A 22,182-nucleotide genomic window follows, 5' to 3' on the forward strand; every position below is an offset into this window, starting at 1 on the left:
AACTGATGAAGTGTTAAACATAATCTCATGCAGAGGTGTCAAAACCCTGGCCAAAAGATCTGTTACAACTATGTGAAATAACACTGCCAGTTTACATATAAAACACAATGGAACGTAAAGGAATTCAAATATCGAATGACCTGGTCAAAAGCAGTACAACTAATTTACCAGGATATGTATTTTCAGGAGATTTGGGATATGCCTGTTCTGAACCAAAGCACTTCTCAACATGGTTAACGATGGGATAATTTCATGCTGATTTCAAAACAAACGAATGCTTAATTGTGTACTGCTGCAGAGGAGCCTTGAAGTTAAATCTCTTCTTTCATTTGCTCTGTAATATTTTCTCCTTAAACATCTCTTGCAGTTAAAGATGGAATGTAAGGTTTAGTAGTCTTAGTTTAAATTGTTGCTGTGTTCTGCTGCTTTTCATATGCTGAAATTATCAGGTTCTGTTAGAGATTGTGCACTTCTCTTTCATTTTTATGCCATACATTCCTCATGATCATTTAATGAATGCACTTAACTGTAATACATGTGAATCTGATAGTCGTGCATCTCATGAATTTTTCATTTACCTTTTACTCTCCGTTTCATGCTTCAGGCATGGCTTGAACTTTTTTCCTTCCTATTGTCATTATAACCTTCATTGTCTCAATTTTCACTTCGCTGTCTTGATGATAACTGAATGATTCAGTCCAGAACAAAGGAGCTTCCTACTTTTAGGTATTAGCATTTACTTGAATTTGGGCTACCGTGTGCTTTATTTTAATTTAATCTTAATAAGAGAAAAAAAGAAGCCTACTGTTAAAATATTCCATTTCAGCATTAGGACATGAACTGGGCATTTCAGAACCAAAGACATTTTGGGTTACAGAACCTCTATTGTACATAAATCGATTCTTATAAAACTGTATCTACAGAACAGTAGTTTCATGCATATTCAAAATTAATAGCTTCCAATTAATTAGATATCTGAAAGTGTGGTGAAGTACTCAAACACTGTGATACCATATAGTACAGAGACTATGTGATTTAACTTTTACATCTCCTGCAAGAAAAAGAATAAATGTCTTTATCTTAAATGAAGTAAGTTTTTTGTTAATCTCAGCAATCCCAGAAATACTATGGGAACCTAAAAAATGTGTTCCTTTCTTCTTTTTGCTCTAGAATGTTGATATATATTGTGGATACATAACAGGGTTAGCAAATGGTGTTGAAACTTTGTATAGGAGCTGGGTTTTTGGAAAGGGAAGGATCACTCACCAGGCTGCATTCATTGACATCCACTCAAACAACAGCAATGCCACTCACAGCCAGTAGGCCGTGAGGCATGAAATAATAAATCTGCCTTGTTACAGTGTAATTAATTGTTAAATGCTATGTAAGGTCTCATTTGATATTTCAGATGAGATTTAGAATGTGGGCAAAAAGAGTCGAGGTTTTCTCATAGTTACTACATGAAATCAGAGATGGAAAATGTCTGTACAATCAACTGCAGTGAAGGGAAGCTCTGCAGCACCTTACACAGGGTGTTGCAGAGGATATAAATAAAGGTAACTGCACTCCACTGTGCTATTACATTTTTGAGATCCTTTCCTACATAGTGAGGAGGGTGTAGTTGTGAAGCCCTTAATCCTACTCATATGGCAATCTGTCAGCAAGAACTTTTGTAGCACAGTTTCTACTCTATATCAGTATGAGGTTTAATATCCAATTTTTCCAATAATAGGTCATTTTGTTCCTACACTTGTTAACCACAAAGTTCATTTTCTCTTTTATTTTTTATTGTACTAGAGGCACAAGGCAAACTTCCCAACAAATGTAACAGCCTAATGTTTGAAATCTGGTGTGAGGGAGTTGAATTTTCATAGCTTAATTAGTGTCAGCAGGTTGCCAATTAATTAATGAATTTCTTTTGTGCTATCTCCAGCTGTATTTAATTAGACTGTTTTTAGAGGAGAGAAGGCTATTGTCTAAGTGTAGCTAGGTGATGAGGCATTTCTCAAAAACTGTGCTTTAACACCTTGTTAAAGGCCTTTTTCTTTTCCTCCTTTCAAATTCCGAATTCTTCACATTCCTTAAATGAGTACAGTCAGTTCTGTCAGCAAGTAAGTATTTAGCAGGGTTATTAACTTCATGATGTGACATGGCTGCATTTCTGTATTAGTGTTTTAGATTACCTTTGAAGTTCATCAAGAAAAAAAAAGCAACACCCAATAATGAGGTTAATTGAAAATGCATTTAAGATCCAGATTAAAAACTGGTATAATCCACTGTGATAATCTCACATTTCAGAACTGTATAGTGTTGTAAAGCAGGTTTTAAAATACTCTAAGACTGCATTATCCAAAACCAATGAGCTTTAAGCTGAAATATTTCACAGGCTAAGTCTTGTGAGAAATATCAGAACATCACTGCATTTCCAGTAGCAAATTTTGTATTTTCTGGTGAAGTGAACTTTTTGTATCTCTACAAATCTCATAGTTGGCTTTCCAGTTACTCCTAGAACACTTGTATTAGAGATAGTTTATTATTTAAATTACCAATTTATTATTTAAATTTATTTTAATTATTTAATTAATATTATTTAAATTTATTATTTAAATTGTTATATAAATTTCTTTAAAATAAAATTGTAATTTAAAAAACAAACAAACAATAAAAACCTTCCTGAACTAATCACAGTATCACAGTCTGGTGCGGGTTGGAAGGGACCTTAGAGATCATCAAGTCCAACCCCCAGGATTCGAGCCTCCTGGGTAGCAGAGCGGCACTTCTACCACTTGCGCCACAGGGGCGATTCAAACCCGGGTCTCCGGTGTTGCAAGCGGCAATAAAGATAACTAATAAAGATAGTGGATTAGGATCATGAATGCTACTGTCTTTTCCTAACTTTCTAACTCACCTACAAATGCAAGCACTAATTATCTGCGTATTACTCTTGCCTTTATACTTAGGTTTTCCTTGTTCCAGTTTGCCACAAAAAGGAGGGTGCACCCCATTCTGGGTATTGATAACAAATGTAGAACATTTCAGCAATTTCTTGAGAAAAAACCTCAAATATTCTGAATATTTATGGAAATTGGTGCATTATCATTTAAAAATCCAGTTCCATAGAGCCATTTTTAAGCTAAAGAGTTTCTGACTCCATTTTTATTGGAGTTTGTTAAATAGCTATGAATAAAAATGAAACATGGTATTTACAGGAAGTTTAAGGTGTGAGGATATTTTAATATTTCCTTTCTTTTACCTAAGTGTGCATCAGCACCATCTAAACTGAACACGGAAAGGCATTTAACCAGCTGACTGGCCATGAAAACCAAACTGAGCTTTTAAATTAGCAGTCGTTTGCAACGCTGTTTTAGACCAGGATTCAGAAATTAAATATGGATTGTTTGGACTCAGGTCTGTTTGTGCCTAGTTATATGTGCATGGGAGGGTATCATAACAATGTTTTCATGAGAACAGGCTCTAAATGTTTTCACTAATTTGTTTAATCAGTATTTAGAAGTAGCATTCCCTTGCAGAATGCACCTTTACACAGTTATGTGTTGGTGTTAATCTTTTCAAGATTATGCCAGAACAATATTATTTGAAAATCTATGTGTACAGTTGGAAGCAACTATTTACTTTATGGACATTTTGCAGTAATCTCGTCGGTTCATCACAGAGTTCCTTGGGCATCTCTATCCAGGTGCACTCAAATTGCAGTCACTGCAAATTATATACTTACCTTGGCAAAGTCTCCTTCCCTCTCCAGCAGCACAACAGCTCCAGCTAACCAGAAAATCCACTCCACCGATTTTTTTAAATTAAGCAATAGGAACATTTTAAATTAAACAATACAAGATATTAGTTATATCTCTTAGCAGGGAAGAACACTGAAAGGAATACCTTGCATGACTGAATCTAGTTTCCTGCTAGTGCATTCAGGCAGAGGGAAGGCATTTCAAAATAAATTGATCAAGCAAAATCTCAAAAGCAGTTAGGATCTTTATGTTGACTCTGCTACTTCAGAATGCTGGAATACTGCTCCGGAGCACCACAGCCCAGGGAACTTTAATTTAATTTCTATTTATTCATACACCCATTGACCTTCATTTTTCTTACCTCATTCAGCTGGATCATCCCAGTTCTTTATGATATCCCATATACCTGCTTCTCATTCATAAACTTCATTTTTAAGCCTCTTCAATATCTCTGTCAAGTTAATTCCTTCAGCATTCAGAAATGTGGTGAAGCAGTGTAAGTAGTGACTGGAACTGAAGGGCATGTTTTAATTTCTCTTATTGTAATCTAACCCAATTGCTGTCAGTTACTTCTCAAAAGCGTTAAAAACAAACCTCCTAAAAGCCACTGTTTTTAATTAGGTAATACAACCATTTCTTCATTGAAATTTTACTCTGGACTCAATTAGGGAGTTGTGTTTATAAATGTAAAAGAAAAATTCAAGTAATTCTCATCACTATTAATGCAACATTGGCTGGTGTCCATTTGCAAATTGTTCTGTGATCACAGGTAGGCTGATGCATCTCTGCTGACTACAACTGAATTGATCTTGCTTAGTCCAGCATTTAATTTGGCTTGCTACTGCTTCAAAGGTATATTAATGGAGTGGTGTGCTATAATGTAACCACTAAATCTATTCTTATAGTTCAGTGGGGATACAGTTGACTATTTTACTGTGGAAAGACTCATGCTTAAAAGTTAAAGGGGCAAGGATAGCTTTTAGGCCTAATATTTACCTGACTTATTAAAATCTTTACATTGTTTGTTTATATGAAATAGAAATGATAGCTTATATATAAAGTATATTGAAAGAGTGAGAAGTGATAAGTCTAGATGTACACTTAGTTTTTAAGGTAGAGTCAAACCTGAAAAGCTCTTTAGATTTTTTGAACCCTGTTTTGAGTTTTGCCATTGTTGTTTTGGTTTGGTTTGTTTCTTTTTCAATAAAAAGGTAAAAATGTGTTCAGGCTACAAGTGCAAAGGGCTGCTTAGATTTGCAGACAGATTGAGTGTCTTTCCAGATGGTCAGTGCATTCCTCAGCATGTTTTCCTTTGATTGTCCTTGTAGTGAAATAGGGGTGTAAGGGTCCGAGTCTGAACATATATTCATAGTAAACAACTAGCTGCAGTAATTCAGTTCACCATGGGTAAATAATACATTAACTTTAAAAGTCATGTAACAAGAAAAGTCCAGGTCTTTGTTTATGACTTTGATTATAAACCATAAAGTGTTGGGTTTGGATTTTTCCCCCTTTGCAATCCTGTCTGCTAGTTTTGACAGTGTGCATAACGTGTTAGTGAATGAAGAACCCAGTTACTTTCCCAGTCAGCACTCTTGGAACGTCATGATGTGTGGATTAATATTAACTATCTAAGCCATAATCTCTGAATCAGACAGATTTACTGCTTTTTTATCTCATAGGATTAAGTATGTTAATTCAGATTTTACCTCTTAACATGAAATTTACTTTTGAGCATTGTCATATCTGGGGTACTGATGTTTGGTACATCCTATTTTTTATTCTTATATTTTATAATGTTATCTTCATTGTTTCCATAAAATGACAACATATGTTAACATAAATTTGAACAGACTATCAGTTGTGTTCTCAAACAGCTTTCAAGAAATGTTGTTAGCCAAACTAAGTCAAGCCCTAAATGAAATGATGTAATAGGATTAAAGTTGTGTTTAATATATGAAAATGCAGAATTGGGAACTTAACATTTAAAAATGCAATAAAAATCTTCAATTACTGTAAGAAAACTCTCAGAAGTTACATTAAATTGGCATTGTGTCTACAGGGTGTGTTACTTGTTATAACTGTACCACAGGTGGCAGAGTTTCAGATTGGAAAGGGAAGCAAATGATTCCTGCCTCAGGAGTGTCCACAGGCATTGATGTCAACCCTGTGATAAATGGGATTCTTTGCGGCAAACCGTTCATCACTTCATCTGTATGTCCCACACACCTTTGTGCAAAACTGTTAATACATGGAATTTATAAGCGATACCAGTAATGTTCTGTGTCTCAGTCTAGACCTATCACCCCTCTGTTTTCCTGTTGCTAATGAGATTCACACTATGAGTACTTGCACAGGTGCTTAACCAAATGAGAAAGAAACAGAAGCAGATCATGATAATCATTCCTTTAGGACTGATTGCTTTACACAAGGCATTCACCATTGGTGTGAAGAAACTGAACTGTTTAAAATTGCAGTTGGTTGCGGTTCTACCATCTGCACTGAAATCACATTAAAACAAACAAACAGGTCAGTAATAACTGTTTAGCAAACAATGCAATCCTAGTTCACCAGTATTCCATCTACTGCTTGCTGTCGATGGAGAAACTGGGGGTGATATTTGTGTCTTTTCTCTAGATAGGAAGAACAGGAGCACTGCCTCTGCCTGCTTTTCTAGGCATGTTTCTGGTCAGCATATTGCTCCACATCTTGCAGTTCATCATGGTTTTCTTGCTTCTCCATGCTCTTCAGCATTTTGCAGATTCCCTTTCAAATTTTGCAGGCACTTGATGCTTTCTTCTTTACACTGTATCAGTCCTTCAGATTAGATTAACTTCTCAGCATTCCTGTTGTTCCTGAGGCACTTGAGGATTTTTGATGACATGTTTTCAAGAGCACATGTTTAGGATAATACTTCTTTAAATGGCTTGTGAATAAAGGTAACTAGCTTCTAATGCTGGTTTTAGCAAGCTTTGGCTGATAACGATATTATAAGATGGAAGAAGGGGTTCTGAGCTTTAGTAAACAGGTACCTTCTATCTTACTGGCATCTAGTCTGCCAGGTTGATGCTGAAGTGTTGTAAACCCAACCGTCTGGAAAAAGGGAATAGCAGTGATGTAATAAATGGGATTGTGCACAATCTAACCATTAGTTTTATGATTTTTATGCAAATGAGCACTAACCTGTTTCAGGAGTCACTAACATCTCAGTTCTGAAGATCTGCTCATGTGAATTAATTATATATACATCTCCTGAATCTTGTTAAGACTGAAAAGAAAACATTCAAATAAAATGTATAATTTGGGTTGATCTGAGGTGATAGGTACATTCTTGGAGTGGAGGGAGAAAAATTCAGAGGCTTTATCTTCACAAGCATCTGCTTTTACTTTCTTTAATAAGCTCCTTTGACTTCCAAGACAGGCTGCAAAGGTTACTGAAAGAGAATCGTGGTCCTTATGTATAGTTGCTGACTAAGTTGATTTCTGTCTCTGTATTTGTATCTGTAAGATTCCATTAGTGTGAGATTTTTAAATTCCAATTTCATAGCATGCATATTTCCTCCTAGGAATTGCAGTCAGTTCGTGGCAACAAATAGAATCACAGTAAAATAACTTTGCTTTTTTCACAGATCAGAGATTATTGAATTGATGTTTTAACATGGAAATTTGGCATTTAAGATATATGTTATTACTGTCATTTTCACTCTAAAGAGGCTCTTCTCATAAAGTACTCCTCCTTTAAAATTGCCTAAGTGCTTTACACTACACAGAATAAAGCAAATCTAACTTTGCACTATTGAACAGTAGGACAAAAGCTGCCTGTTAATAGACCTAGGAAATGATTGGGAGAAAAATGAAGTAGTTGAGTTTCTCTAAACTTGTACTTTTTTCTTAATGAGCAGTTTAACTGGCAATTGATCAGTCATTCAGCATTACAGTAAATGGTCAATGAAATATATAATGATGCAAGATTACTCTTTAACAAGACTGAATCCTGCAGACAGCGAGAATCCTTAAGCACAGAAAATTAAACATAGCTAATTTTGCTCTTTTCCTACTCTAAAACGGCAACAGAAGCAATAATAACAGAACAGCAACAACAAAAAACAATAGAAACAAACAAAACACCACCAACAAAAACAACCAAAATCAAAAGAGCAGTAACAACTGTCTAGGCTGTTAATTGATTTTATTTTTAATGTGTGGGTCAAAATACTCACAAATTTCCATTTTGTGTTTTTGTCTTTTGTTTATTTAATGCCACAGGGGTTTTATACTGTTTGATTTCAGTCAAATCAGACTGCTAGGGAATGATTATATTAATAAGGGCTCACAAGTCTTTATGTACCTGCTTAATTTTATGCATGTGAACTCAAGGCAGCTATACAAATGGATGACACTGAGAGTATTGATATGTGTTACGGTATTAATTCCTACATTAACACTCCAAGCAGACTCACCGTAAGGGAGAATTTCAATTTTTATAAAAATACATTATAAATATTTTAATTTTCAGAAGCAAATCTTAGGTCCTAATCAAGTAAAATCATAGAACATACTACTGTCTTGCTTCTCATGGAAGGTACCAGTTCTTCGATCAGTGGCATTTGCTAATATGAATGAGATATGCTTGTTTAAAAACAAGGTTTCTTTCTTGTTTTATTTATGTAGGTGTGAAAGGTACCATTACAGGCAGCAGTGTGAATGGATTAAAATTTACCTGAACTTTAATGTGTGAAAACAAAAATCTACTAGGAGAACTGTAGTGGAAAGAGAGCAGTCTCAAAAGATCACAATTCACATAACGTTTACCTCTCTTTCTTGACTAAGGTCCCCTGGCACTGAATACATTGTTTGGAGGGTTGTTAAATACTTGACTTTTGCTCTGTGACCTTCACTTTCAAGTGTGGAAGGAAATAGAAAGGCTCAGTTTGACATCTCTCAGGAGATCAGGTGAAGCAATGGGTAGAACTTACCTTTTTTTGATCCCCAAGTTAAAGAAGAAACTTTTTTTCCTAATAACTTCCACTGAATGAAATTGCTTTTCCACAATGTGACCTAACGATCCTGGGAGGCTAAGAAAAAGTCGTAGCATACATATAAAAGTGGCTTTTGACAGGACACAGGTGAGTGAGTCTCATGCAACTCCCATTGACAGTTTTCATCTTCAGAACTGTTCAGATTTCTGGGTGCTGTCTTCTTATTTCTGAGAAACTTTTTCAGTGGGCTTGGAAGGATAAGAGAATCCCCACTTCTTTATAGTCTCATCTACTTGTACTGTACATGAGCAGCCCAACCTCACTTTGCAGCAGTTGCAAATAATGAATGCAATAATCATGTAGCATGCAAAAGGTACAGGGGACTTCAACAATTCCAGTATTAAACAAGCTAATTATGATAGCATTTTTCTACACGCACAGCTTTAATTAAATTTGATTTTGTACCTTGGCTTTGAAAAGAGTAGTAGTTCTGTTATTGATTAAGACTGAATGTGATTAACATTAATTATTGATCAAACTTCCTCACATCTTCATATAGTATCAAAGAGAGATTTATTGGTGAAGTTTGAAAGGTCTCAAAACTGCAGTTATTATGCTGTAATTCCTTCTTACTACAGATTGAGTGGAACATGATGAGATATTTCTATGCATGTGGAAACAGTATAAATTCCATCTCCTAAGCATTACTAGTTTAAGATTTTTAAGCATTCTCAAAATATCTGTATTTATTGAAGCCCAATTTTTGATTTGAAAAATCAAAAGAAATCAAAGAAATTAAGAAATGAAGACACTGGATTAGGACATTAAGCCAAGATATAGGAAAGCCAGTTTGCTCCTGATTATATTCCTGAACTAGAAAGTTCTGTGTCATTTCAGACAGTTTTGTGGTTCTCTGTTAATAATTTACCTTAAGTATTTTCTCTGTTTGTTTTTTGATTGTTTTTCGCACCTTCACCCAAAGACAAAACACTGAGAAATGATTTGACTTTGGCAAAGCATCATATTTCAGAAAAAGAAAATAAAATCACCTTTTAAAATAAATAATGCCTCAGTAAAGACAATCCTATAACATTGATCTTCAGAGCCTTTGAGAATCAGAATGATTGTTGCACTGGATTGTTAATTAACAAACGTTTGTAGCAGAATTCTGTTTCAAAATAAATTGTCATCCCTTGTAATTATTTGGAAGAAAGGAAAAAGCAATCCAAGACCTTTTCAGATTAATTGATCTACTTATTTATCAAGTATCCCATGAGTTCAGTAAATATTCAAATGATAGTGAAGGCCATGATGCACTGGAACAAGCAGCCCAAGGATATTATGCCTGCCCCATCCCTTGAGGTATTCAAGGCCAGGCTGGATGTGGCTCTGGGCAGTCTGGTCTGGTGGTTGGGGACCCTGCACATAGCAGGGGATTTAAATTATCACTCTGGTTCTTTTCAACCCAGGCCATTCTGTGATTCTATGACTCTATGTCTTCTGCGTTGAACAAATAGTTCCTTTAAGCAAAAGATGATGAAATAGTGGAATAAAGAGGCAGTTCCTGTAGAAGGGGGATTTTGTTTGATCAGTACAGCTTTAAACTGTAGAGATCTTCATCTCCAGATGAGAATTACAAGTCTAGATGTGGGAGTATGGATAATGTTGAGACAGGAGCTGAGGGGAAATAAGTATTCCTTTCCTCACAGTCTTTTAGAGGCAATTTCAGTTGGGTATTTATGACTATTAGTATGCTTTGCATATGCCTGAATTGCTGACATTCTGATAGATGGATAGACATAACGCAGAAAATATGAGTAAACGTGTGTATATATATTTTTTGTTTGTCTGTACTTGTTTGTTTTTAGTGTGTATAGAGATGGAAAAGAAAGCACACTGCAATTGGCATCATATAAGTCTGGATGGTTATAATTTCTCAAATTATCAAGATAATTAAACACTTCATTGGGAACAAGTATACCTGCACTGGCAAAAAGTTATTTACTTGTTAACACTATGGAAGGTCACAGTAGTCTTGTTACTGCTGCATTGTGGTATAATTTTAATTGGACTTCTCCCAGTGATCTGCATGCTCAGTTTGCAAAAGATGCCAGAGAACTTTGACATGAAAACAAACTCCCCATACAGGGTATTTAAAGCTGGAGTTCATCCCTGAGCAGACAGAATTTAGTAACAGCTAATGAACAAAAGTAGCTGGCCACTTGATGCTGAATAATTACAATCAATAATTCTTATGCTTAAAGCACAGAGAGAAAATTAAATTTTCAGGTATGTGTTATTTGGACAAATTGGCTCACTGAACAATAGTACACGAAAGTACAAAACTGAGGTGTTAAGGGAAATTATTTGTGCACTGGATTTTCTACTTCTGATTTCTGGCCTCTATCCCATATAACACAGTTACTCTGCAAAACAGACACACCCAAAGAAAAAAGGTTGCTTTCAATTCGAAGTCATTTTCTAGAAATTAAATAGCAACTCCACCTTCACTCCTCTGTATCCAGATCACCTCAGGCTGTTGAGAATTCCTTCTCCTCTGTCCTGTGTGTATTTTTCTTTTTCACATAATGAAATTTCTCTATTTGCTGGTTTTTAGATCCTGGTATTTCAGAAGCAGATGTTAGCCAAGTGTGCTGTAGAACTTCTAGGAGAATTTCCATTTAAAACCTGGTTTATGAATCTGGTGTTTGTAACAAGGTCAAGATTCTTTGTTTGACAATTCCAGGCAGTTATTTTATGCTTCTATAATTGGTTTTAATGGTTCTTTAACCAGAACTGTAAAACAAGCAACCAAAAATCAAAGAAAAAACAGCAGAAAATGCAACATTTTTTTTTTCTTTTTCAGCTTTTGAGTTAGCTATAAAGAATCATGTTCTTTACTTACCAGTCTTTATAAGTACCTCCCATATCTGCATTTTAGCAGATATAGGTTATATAATAACTATTATATAGGTTATATAATAACTTTAAGAATATTGTAGACTGCAAAAATAAATCCTCTAATAGTAATAACTCCCACGTATAGATATGTAAAGAACTAAGATACATTTAAACCAAATTTTGTAGTCTGGGTTAAAGATATCTCAACTGGGGAGGAGGAAATAGAACAATCTTCTGTTCTGTTTCTGGTTTCTTTGTTTCCTATAGTTTTCTCCCGTTGGTGTGGGATGTCACTTTTGGCCATCTCCATAGTTCGTGATTGGATGATGTCAATTCATTTCCCAAGATGTATCTCTCAAGATATACAGATGGGAAATTTCTCAATAATAGGAATTTGGTAAAAGGCTATTGTTTGTAGGTAGAAATAGAAATACAGATGAGCATACAGAAAATGAAGAGTTCTTAGAGAATATCTCCAAATACTGTGATAATGTTATCTGACTTGGCTTTTAGGATTACTATGTAAATCTAAGTCCCTCTGAGATGCTATTTTTAAGTCTCCTAAAGTATATAGTGTTAGGTCTGAACTGAACACTTTGGAAGAATACTAGAGGTCATCAGAAGAAAAATATAAGCAACAGCAACAAAAAATAAATCTATATTCAGTTAATAGTGTGTTCTCTGTTATAATGTGAAAATACAGAGAGTAGAACTCTGACATTCTGTGTAGTTGGGAAAAGCACTATATCAGATGTATGTGCAAGGGAAGGTAATGCATTTCTTCATTCTTCAAGGGTCCCTGTCAGCTTTGTGAGCAGTGCTGCTTGCCTGCAGATATTCTAGCAGAGAGTGATGTCAGCCTGCAAATCCACAGGCAGTGTGACTGAATTAAATATAAATTTAGGGCCTTCTTTTTTTAAAAAAAATTAAGAAATACCAAATATTTTGAGTGCTGAAGCCCACAGGGATTCAGTGTTCATGGCCAGGCTTTTCCACAAGTATCAATGACTGATTCAGGTAGAAGAAAACCAGACTGTTGAGTTTTATCTCAGAGATTTGAAAATGGTTGTATTTCAACCAATCTTAAGAACAGAGTATATCAACAATGGATCATGACATAGATCCTGGCACTTAAATGTAACTGTTCATGTAATTTACTAGCAGCAGGCTTTGTGATCCCATACATATTGTATAGTCATTCACAGCTCATTAAATGTTCAACAGTGCTGTCATTCACTAAACAAAAAAGCAGCATAAAAACAGTATAATTAAAGTGTTTAAGTCAAACTGTTGTAGCTTAATTTCTAAGCAGTAACTGTTCTACCTTCAACTCATTCTGTTTTTGAGGAACATAGGTTAGAGGAGGTAATGAGAAAGGTGTATGGTAGTAGACCTCTGAAGCTTTGGCCTTTCATTGAACTCTAGTAGACCTTCACTGGGTTTCCACATTTTCCAATCACTGTTATTAAGGCATACTATTAAAACAAGCTGTAGCCGTGCTATCCTGATAGTCCTTACATGATTGCAATAACATGGTGTCAAAATACTAGATATTTATTTATTTATTTTCCAAGAGGGTTATCATTTGGCAGTGAGTATGCGTGGATCTTAGGACCACTTGGTGGCATACCCATGCTTGCACGGTCAGTTCAAGAATGGTGCTCAGTGTGTATTAAGCAACATCCACCTGCTTTCTAGTACAAGCAGTTATTGTTAAGGGAACCTGCCTTAGCAAGGAGGTTAGACTAGATGATTTCAAGGTTCCAACTCCTATAGTTCTGCAGTTTGTGTTGTACCAAACTCTTAAGCGTGAGAGGAAGTGCCATTATGTACATGATGGCCACTCCTGTCTGTGTTGCTTTTCAGACATTCAGCAGACTGATGATGAGTTTGCTCTGTAGAGGCCACACATGTGGGATGTGTACTCTTCTGCTTCCTTGACTTAGCTTCAGAATTTGTTACTTCTTCACTGGTATTCCTGACACCTCTCCTTGAAAAATTAACTGTGTTTCCTACAGTTTTGCTTGTTTGTATGTTTTGTCACAGATGAAGGCTTGTGAGAAGATAGGATTATTCATTTGCTTTGGAAAATACAGGTCTCTGTTTCTTAGCTTTCTTGCAGTGACCTGCTGTAAGCTTTGTGTACTGCTGCTGTGCCAGTGTCCCTCAGTTCCTTTGTCTTCCAGGTGCTGGTTTTCCTTTAGTTTGCATGCCATGTTAAGATGTACCTGTCTAATTTAAGCATCTATACCTGCAGTTTTGCTGTCTCTTTCATTTTGTCAAGGATAGTGCAACCTCTTATAAGGAGAGTTTTATTTTCCCTTCTTACATGAGCTCTAGTGATCCCACAGCTGCAGAATGATGTGGAGCAGCTTGAGAGAAAACTAATTAATGGTGCCAAATAAAAATAGTTGGCACCCTGAATATTTGATCTCCATGGTCACATCAGCACAACAAGGGTGGGAGCAGGCAGCAGGGAAGTGCCACATACAAGGTCGCATCTTTCACTGGTGGTGGCCCATGCTGTGATCAACTTAAGCTGCTTGTCATGCCCCATCCCTGCTGATATTCAAGGTCAGCTTTAGGTGTCCCTGCTTGTTGCAGGGGATTTGAACTACACAACCTTTAACGATCCCTTCCAACTCAAACGATCATGATTCTATGATTCTATGCTAGCCCAGCCACTAGGTTAAACTCTTGAATATAGGATTTAGGTGTTTGTGTAAAGGAAGTTTTTAACCCCAATGTGTTCTATATCAATTATGTATTCTTTAGCTCTGAGTACGTTATTTGGATTATATGTATCTCAAAATACTGCATCATGTTTTTAAGCAGCTTTTTAAAAAGTTTTCAGTGCTTGAATAAACAGGACATAATACAGTGATGTTGCCTATAATCCGAATTTTAGTGATAATGATAAAACCTTATCTCTGGCTCGAAACATGTTTTTATACGTGAGAATGTTCTTGTTTTTCATTGCTACTCAATACAGTATTGTTTGTATAATTAATGTAATTGTCGCTAAGTATGTAATTACAGTAAATACATGTAATCAGTGACTCTAATTTGTAATTATAGAATTTTGATGTTTATTTGTGTAAAAGTCTGTACAAAACTTAGTGAGGGGAAAAAATTGCTCATGTAGAGCAGGTAATTTAAAAAATTTGTAAGGCAGAAATTACACATTTTTTTATTGCTGCTTCCAGCTACCAAAAGGAAATTAGTTTTCATTATTTACTAATTGGGTAAACACTTTTTGTAGCAAACAAAAATAATAATTACATTACAGAAACCTAAAACTTATTTTTAGCCTCTTATGTTATAGCTTAAATGAGTTAGCAAAACATTAGATGAGCAGAGTGTAGGTGCTGAATGTAACCTCTAATTACAATAGCCATTTGTAATGAAAGCACAAAACTTCTAACCAAAAAAGGTGAGTGATGCTCTTCCACCTCCTGGTACAAAGTAGGGTACTTACAGTGGAATGGCTGTTTTCATCAATGAGGACAGAAGTAAAATCTGCTTGGGAGATTATGATTACCAGCTACAGATTAAAAGTCCTATGGAAATTAGTTTCTTACAATTCACATATCACAAAATCCTTCGCCTTTTTACCATCTTTCTGGTTCTCCCCCTTCTGTGTTCATGGAAACGAGAGGAATTCCTACAGTTTTAAAGCTCTGTGCCTCTTTAAGAGCTGATCAACAGCTGAGTTTCAGACTAATTTTTGTTTAATTATAGCTGTTTGTTGCTATATAATAATGCGTATGTATATATAAATTTACAGCTCCTTGTTTTGTGAGAGTCTACTGTGGTGCTACGTAAACTGTGTTTTTGATTTGATAATTGTCATGGTTCTGGTCCAGTTCAGCCTAGTTTTGTGACTAATGGTTATGATGTGGAATACAGATAACAGAAATCATAAAGCCATGACAATAATCAAACTAGAATTAAAATAAAACCAAATCAAATATTTTAAAACTATTTTATCTACTTTTCATTCCCATAAAAAATAGGCTTTTTCCTCTGGTCTCAATTTGCGTAATGAGCTGTTTTTTACCCAAGATGAACTTGGATCTTTTACATCTTTCCTAATTATTTGAAAGGAAATAGAAACAATAGTCTAGGAAAGCAACTAAGTTTAGTATGCTTCCTTCAGTATCAAAGAAGTAATAGTATAGAATTAGGATGGGGAACAGCTAAGTACAAATTTTAAATTTTATTCTTACAGGTTAGGCTTTGTAATAGGATATTCTCTAGTCTACCTGAAGGCTGAAAGTGTTTTGTTTTGCAAGTTTACATCTTCAAAGAGAAAAAAGAAAATATTCTCCAGCACTTGCAAACAATTTGCGTACTCTCCAAAGCAACAGATATCTCACTTCAGAGTATTTCTGTGTTTGCAGTTGCATGTGAATTTGTGTTGTTTTTTCCCTTTTCCTGACAGTCTTATATTTTTAGTCCAGCTTAATGTAAGATGTATCTGCTTCTAGAAAATTAGCAGTGGAAAATATTTTCTTGAGCATATTTTTGTTTTAAGAATTTAAACAGAGGGATGATGGAGCATTTCCATGGAAGTATCCCTCTAAGCATGTCCTGTTCTTAAGTTGTTCCTTAAGAGTCCACATGGAAAACAAGTCCTTTGCATATTAGGATTTTATCCATTTCAGCTCTTTTTAATGTTTTCAAATGGGTAATATTTCAGGCTGAAAAGTCAAGTTTTCTCAGGGTTTCTAGACCTCATCACATAAACCTTTCTAATAATCTGCTTTCTGGAGGAAGTCGTAGTTTCTCATTGGCTCTGCACCTAAAGTAGAAGTGTTTTTAATACAGTGATAAAGTCTGTAAGTGAATCTGTTTGCAACTTCTAGTGGTAAAGTGCATAGAAGCATATTCATGGTATAGCAGGTTATAAACCTGAAGTGTATGCTGTTTTTTTGAATCTTGGCTTGTTTGGGCCAGAAAATGCCTTCTGGAATTTATGTGAAATTTCTTATTAGCCACACAAAGCTTAAAAACTCCCAACCTCATAAACTTCTTCATTAAGTGATGCCTGGAAGCAATGAGTTCCATGTGTTAATTATGTATTGTATTAAAAAAAAAAAAAAGTCTGTTTAATAATTACTTCTCGGTTTTCATTAACTCTCTTAGCTCACTTATGATGAGATGGTTTGTTTTGATTCATGTCATTCATTATCCTATATGCCTCTGTCATATCTTTTCTTAAATCAATACATGTAACATGAGATTTTCTAACTTCTTGTTGAAAAACTATGTCATTAGTTTTATTGATTAATTTAAAGGTTTGCATTATAATCTAAAAAGTGCTACAAAATAAATGGTCTGAACTAGAGTAGCAATAAGGAAGTAATCATAAATGATATTTCTAAATTACTAGCATCTCTCTTCTGTGATTTGACCAGTATGGTGGAAAATTTAATGTTGCTAAATCCCGTAGATCAATCAAATGACCTTATAAAAATGCTCTCAGCAGGTTTTTATAAGAAAGGAGTAGAGTGAAGTTGGAAGTGCTGATAAAACATCTTCAGTCAATGTTTTGAGACAGACGGATAACACCCCTTGCCGAAGATCATACCATAATCTAAATCTATTTCAGCTGTTGGCAGTTAGTTATCACTGATGGAGTGGGAACCTACTTGCACTCAGTTCTATGCAAATGTCAGTTCAGAGCAGGTCAAATGCCAGTGTTTGTAATGTCAAGGATAAGTATAATCAATATTAAATAGTAGGGTTGTTGTTGTTGTTTTTTAATAGTGAGACTTGATAGCTGAAGTAATATAATGACCTCCTGCCTATTTAAGACTATCTATCAATCAGAAGCTGGCAGCTGAGGTTTCTGTCATTAAACAAGGATAATATATGGCAATATTCCCAATAACACTGGTGTAAATGTTTTTTAAAATAATATTAAGATAAGAAAATTGTTATTTGTAGGCTAAATTGATTGCTGATCAAAGTTATGCAAGCTAGCTAACTTCACTAAGATGCTAGGGCAGGCAAAGAGCGTTAGAGACACTTTTGCATATTTCTCAGCCCATGTTATGGTTGTGCTACTATGGTTATTCTCATTCTGAAACCTGAATGAGTACAGCATTTCAGGCACAGGGCTTTTATAAATCTTGTTCTGCACAATGAAGACTCCTCACAAGTCAAAAGCTTCTAACAGTTCACTGGAGCCAGTGAATCATTTCCTGCTTACACAGATTATCTCTGACACAGCTGCTGCTATGCAGCAGTTCTATTTATCATAGAAAGATACTCAATATTTCCTTATACATTTAAATGAGACAAAGGAAAGAGATGTTCTCATGCTACAGAAGTGACAAGGAAAGAGGATGGTGATTTGTTCTATCTCCAAAATATGGGTAGCACATTATTGGGCATGGCAGAGTAAGTACTCTGCTGACAGACTGAGCCAGTCATACACAAATCAACTACAGCCATGTGTGTCTCACCAGTGAGTGTTTCAGGAGCAGATGCTCCTAAGGTTAGTTTTGAAACCATCCTTAATGTGCTCACAAAACTGCAAGATTGCTTAACACAGTATGGCTACTGGGGACTTGCTTTGTTATTCCATACAGGGATATATATGTTTCTGCATAGAATCATTGGCTAGAAAATAATGATTCTTGGTATTAGGATTTTGTGCAAAGAAATGATTATTCCATGGCAATTCCATTGTTAACAAAATTTATGTATTTCTATGCATTTAGGTTAGGTTACAGTTTACAAACTGCGGCATGCTTCCTGCCCTGAAAAAAGGAAGGGAGGAAAGCAACTTTATTTTTTCTATTTTATTTATTCTTGTTTTGTTTTAAGTGAGTGCCTAAGATGCTCTAATTACAGAACAGCCATCAGGTAGAGCTGATGTATTATTTTGTAGAAATCTTTGTATTTCAGATTTCTTATTTACCATCAATATATAGTGATTGTTTCAGGGGGAGTGTTAAGTAAAAAATAATATTAAATATTCTTGAATATTTTGCCTTTATCCAGTATCCCATCACAATCTATTGTCACATTCTTCATGGTTCTGATCCTCTGTCTGTTACAATACTTTAGAAATGCCTGTCTCCAGAAATAACACACACAAATCAGTGTACTTATTCTTACTGTACTTTAGAATGGGAGTATGATTGTAACCCAACATCTGAATATGGAGAGCAGTGTTTTAAAGTATTTGGAGTTAACACATTTGGTGGATGGTTACATGAAATTAAGCCCCAAAGGGCAAAATTTGCTACGAGTTACCTTTTTTATAAATGTTAGGGATTCTTCTGCAAAGAGCAGCACTCCACTGTTGGAAATTCGTGGTAGACAAGAGAAGAAATTGTGAGGAAATCTCTTTTGACCAAACCCATTGAGTTCAGTTCTAACAGCTGCTTCAAACAGGTTTCATGGATTGCACACATGAGATTCAAGATGTTAAAATAACAGTGAAGTGCAATGATGCATGAAGTATCTGCTATTTCAGTATGTTTGTTAAACACATTGTATGAATGAATTGAAATCAACAGAACCATGGCAGCTCCTGGTTAGCCTTCAACTATGTGGAATTATAAAGCCTGCTCCAAAAGTAATGCTTCCTATTTTGCTATGTTGGCCCTTGGTACCAGAGGCAGATGGTGGTGGTAGAGCAATAAAGGTTGAACCTTTACTCTAATACTTCATTACATTTTGTTGTCATGTGACAGATGGCAGCAGAGGGGTACTTTGACAGAATGGCATCTGAGGTGGAAGCGCAAATGAAGCAAAGGTCTGAAACTGAATTCCTCCATGCAGAAAAAATTACATCCATTGACATTCACCGACAGTTCCGGAATGTTTCTGGAGACCAAGCAGTGGATGTGAGCAGAGTGAGGCGGTGAGTGATGTGTTACAGCAGTAGCAACAGTGACATGAATGACAAACCACATTCTAGTTTGCCATGCAGATTTGTAGGAGCAATGCATGCAGTCTGTTTTTCATAACTGGCAAAAGATGTATAGCTGAGAGTGGTGACTATTTCGAAAAATACTGTTTTGTACTTGAGAATTTGCTCTATTAGAAGTGTCATTGTCCTCTTTGTAGCTGTTGTAGCTTCCACGGAAATAAGCAGGAGGCATTTCTTTTGGAGAGACTTATCAATGAACAGTTAAGTTTTGAACTATAGGGACTGACGCATATATACCTAGACTGTCAATCAAGTATACAGGAAAAATGCTTACACTAAAGTAAAGTAGAAGGCAGGAACCAGATCTATTGAAGCATTTTCTATTCTTGCTGCAAATGTACCCTTCAGCAATAGCATATTACATGTTGCTTATAAGGAGTATGAACTATATCACTCTCAAATTATATATGTAAATGTGTTTAGATAGAAATACAATTATAATCTGGAATAAAAAAAGAATGCTAACTTGAAAAGCGTATGAGTTGAGAACTACACGTGCTCTCAGGCAGCCTGAGAGACTTAACAAAATGATGTATAAATCACTTATCAGATAATACTTAATCTCACAGTTTTCAGATCTGAAAAGTAGTTTGGTAAACTAGAGGAAGGTCAAGTCCAGTGTCTGAGGAGGTAAGACATTTTGCTTTCCCCTGTTGTTCTTTGTGTTGGCTGATGAGGAAAGGTTGTTCTTATAAAATAAACACACAATGTCATTTGTATTGTCAGCAGGGAAAATGGGAAGGACAAATTCAGTTTCTAGGAAAGCATTCTCTCCTTTGTGACGGATAGGTAAAATTGCAAGAGGCTGGGAGCAATAAGGAGTGAATGTGATATTTATGTAGTAGGAATAGAAAATGTTGGAGTTTGAAATGCTTAGATGTTAGTGGAAAATTATGCAACTATTAAATGTGGTAATTTGCATAACTTTTCAGTCATGTAAGCCCAGTTTTGAGCACTTCCTCATCTGTCCATTTGCAGATAATGTGGGTTTTGATTACCCTTGAGTCTGGAGGGAAAAATAGTCCTTATGACATGGAAACTGCCTTACAAAACCTTCTCTTCCTGTTCAAATATGTGAGCAAAAACCCAGCTGCATTTATAGATACATTGCTACTCAGATGTCTATAAAAGGCCAGGCATCCACAAATCATGTTGCATATGCCACATAACACTCTGAAGGTTAGAGTGGTATTTGACAATATGGAAGACACCTACATGTAAACATCTTTCAGTTCAAAAATATAGTTTTCTGATAACTTTTTTTTTTTTTTTTTATATTGACCTACCAAGTGCAATCAAATATCAGTTTTACTACTTGTATGCTTTGTCTTATTAATATATAAGAAATACTTCAACTCTATATTTGGTGAATCAGTAATATATTATTAGTTCAGCTTCAAGGACATGTCTGCACTGTGGCCACAGTGACTACTAGAGTAGCAGAGGTACTTCAAAGCCCTGTGGAGCAGGTGCTGAGATATTAGTCCACTGCAGTACAGCTGTGCTCAGAGGGCAGAGTGCTCAAACTATTAAGTCTTAATAAACTCTGACTCTGCAAATGAGCTCATTTATGGTGCTGTGTGAAAGGGATGCTCACTGGCACATAGGCACAGCCCTGCACTGAGCCATGCTGGTGTAAGAGTACAGGGACTGGTCAGAGAGCTCTGCAAACCACTTCAATTGCACAGCCATGTCCAACAGCATTCATAAGAAAAGCTGCGTTGATAATATGAATACACTTTCAGCTTTGGATAGCAGAGAGTTGGAAATATATAAGATTTTAAATGAAAGTGGCTAGGAGTGTGGAAAAAACAAGTGTACACTCATCTCTGTGAAGTCTTCCAAATACATGTATGTAAAATGTATGTATGTAAAAACATGAGTTTTTCATTGCTCTTTGCTGTAGCCAATTTAATTTAGAGAGGTGTTGTGCTTATAATTACACTTTAAAATAAGGCAGCAAATATAGTCAGTCTCTGCATGGACTTCATTAGTATTATCACTCCTTGTGCTGTACGATAACAAGCATAAATTCTTCCCTGGCTTCATGAAATACTACCATACCTCAAAATCTAATAGATAAAAGAGATTAATTCATTATAGCTGGAGAATGGAACCTGTTATGTCTGTCTGTAAACAGAAGCACATATAACTGCACACAGAATCCTTGAAGATAGCCTTTGTCTAGTATTTAAGAGTGTTAAAACATTTCATACTGAGAACGCAACTTAAGAACTTGTACAAGTCAACAGCTGTGACCTCAGTCAAGCAGGCAACTGAGTTTTCAGATAGCAAGCTGTGCCTCATTCTTCTTTGGCCAGAGCTATGTATATTTAATTAGTGTCCTCTCACCTTCACGCTACGTGTTTTCCCACTTGACAGTTCCTGGCATCAAAAGAATGTCCTTGAGAAAAAGTCAGTCCTATTGACTCCTAAGCATATTATTTGACTTGCTGTTCAAGTAGTCTGAAGAAAGAGCTGGAAATAATGAAAGACACTGCAATGTGGAGCTGCCTTAACTGACAGTGTCAGGTGGGTCGAAGATATTGAACAGTTCCTATTAAATTAGCTTACCTTCATCTCAGCTAGTTAAAGCTGG

At 35.7% G+C, this 22,182-nt stretch overlaps 1 long non-coding RNA gene across 2 annotated transcripts in view; it reads left to right on the top strand.

Moving 5' to 3' along the window:
- The window catches only part of LOC107312749 (uncharacterized), a 314,604-nt gene that overhangs the window by 107,749 nt on the left and 184,673 nt on the right, over window positions 1-22,182 (top strand). For both annotated transcript variants that reach the window (XR_014945150.1, XR_014945149.1), the window contains exon 2: window positions 19,345-19,514. This is a non-coding gene — a long non-coding RNA (uncharacterized LOC107312749). The remainder of the gene's footprint in view (window positions 1-19,344; window positions 19,515-22,182) is intronic.

This window comes from Coturnix japonica, chromosome 4, assembly GCF_054131305.1.
Source record: "Coturnix japonica strain WE chromosome 4, WE-NBRP24, whole genome shotgun sequence".
NCBI lineage: Eukaryota > Metazoa > Chordata > Aves > Galliformes > Phasianidae > Coturnix > Coturnix japonica.